Source organism: Octopus bimaculoides, chromosome 7, assembly GCF_001194135.2.
Source record: "Octopus bimaculoides isolate UCB-OBI-ISO-001 chromosome 7, ASM119413v2, whole genome shotgun sequence".
Lineage (NCBI taxonomy): Eukaryota > Metazoa > Mollusca > Cephalopoda > Octopoda > Octopodidae > Octopus > Octopus bimaculoides.
The window spans coordinates 81,929,152-81,931,365 of NC_068987.1; positions in this window are offsets into that span (position 1 = coordinate 81,929,152).

Consider the following 2,214-nt stretch of genomic DNA (forward strand, 5'->3'; position numbering starts at 1 on the left):
GTCATGCTCAAAATAGTGTTTTTTACATGCTACCTGCCCGGGAGCCAGTCCAGTGGCACTGGCAACAACCTCGCTCAAATGTTTTGTTCACGTGCCAGTAAGGCGATGCTGGTAGCTATATCGCTCAAATGGTGCTTTTGACGTGCCACCGCCATGCAAGTCAGACCGCTGCTCTGGCAATGATCCCACTGAGATGGCGCTGTTAGCACTCCACTGGCACGGGTGCCAGTCATCGAATTTGATTCAATTTCGATTTCATTTGCCCCAACAGGTCTTCACAAGCAGAGTGTAGTGTCCAAAGAAGGAAAGAAACGCATAAGTGGGCTGGCTACACCCCTGGTAAAGGCCACGGGTTATGGTCTCACAAGATTATAAATGTAAAATGTAAAAGGCCCATGTCTCACTACAATGTAACAGCACAGTTCAAACACAAGTATCCTACAATCTGCCCTTCACTCTTAGGGGAAGATATCATTGTTGCCAACAATGGTAGTAGTTACCTGAACTTTCTCCAAATAGTTCATACTCTAGCCACTGTACTTTCAGAATAATCACCTCCTTTGCTAATTACATCTTCTAGGAAACAAAAGCAATCAACTGCTTCTAATAAGACACATTTTCAGGTGTTCTTGCATGCTCTGCTTCAGTGTGTCTATTGCAGATGAAGCTTACATTTTTGTATAGTTTGTCAGTGGTTCTTGTACATCTCTTGTGTGTCCATAGCAGTGGTAGCTTGCAGATAAAATTTTAACCGTTGTTTTAATATTGTGTAAAAGAAACAGACATATAAACAGAAAATTTATACATAAACTTGATCAGTTTGCAATCTAACCACTGCTGGGTAGCGGGTTTAATTTGTTCACTGAGCACTGCCGTGAATTCCCCCTTTTTTTTAAATCTCCACTTAAATCATAAAATAGGGGATGGAAATCTGCCCTATTTTTCAAATCCTGGCAGCAACACTGTAGCTGGAAGCAGGATAATAGTCTAATTCTACACTTTATCCCATTCAAGAATGTAAACATGTTTTTTTAAGCACAACATACACAGAGTGAAAAAGAAATACTACCTTTCACTCAGCACTACACGAACCAAAGTGCTCTCTCTCTCTAGCATGAAGCTTCCTATCTCAGATATGTGAGCATGCACACAACAGCCAAACACTGCGTTGCTGGAACTGTGTCATGCTGAATCTCCTCCGAGAGCTACGTTAAGGGTACACATGTCTGTGGAGTGCCCAGCCATTTGCACGTTAAATTCACGAGCAGGCTGTTCCGTTGATCAGATCAATTGGAACCCTCGTCGTCATAACTGATGGAATTCCACATACATACATGATCCTTTTATTTAGCAACATCAGCAAATGATCTCTGAGTCATGCTGAGATGATTATGTTTTGCTGATGAGACCCAATAAGACTGAAATATGTCTGTTACTTTCACCTGTAGGTTTACATAGAAGATACATTCTTGATTACATTGTGTCTATTTTCCAAAAATTGGGATTAACTAATTATAGAAGTTATCTCCCTTGTTATTATTTTCTATTTTTTTAAATACCTCTTCTTTTATCATTTTTTTACTAGGTTCGACTTTCATACTGTGGCCATGCTGTAGCTCCAGTTTGAAGGGTTCAGTTGCACAAATCAACTAAAGCCTGGTATTTATTCCTATCAGTCACTAAGTTATCGGAATGTAACCCATACCACTTGTCAACTGATGGCTGTGATAGAACAGACAGAGACTAAGGCAAACACACAGAGATATATACACACACGCATGCATGCACACACACGTCTTCTGTCTGTCTGTCTGTTTACATATATGTATATGTGTATATACAAGAGTAAAGGGTAATTACCCACTTCTGTCATGAATGACCATGGGATTGCACCTAGAAAGTTACCCTCCAAGGCACACATTCAGGCAAGATTGTTTATGGAAGACCAGCAGTCACCCATGCATACCAGCCCCTGCCTTCCTGTGCCACTGATGTTATCCAAAAGAAAGGCAAAGACCAATACAGCTTGGCACCAGTGACATCGAAACTCATTTCTACAGCTGAATGAACAGGAGCAAAGTGAAATAAAGTGTCTTAGTCAAGAACACAAAACACAGCCCGGTCTGGAAATTGAACTCACTACCTCTTGATTGTGAGCCAAACACTCTAACCACAGAGCCATATATATATACACGTATATAAAGGATGACCACT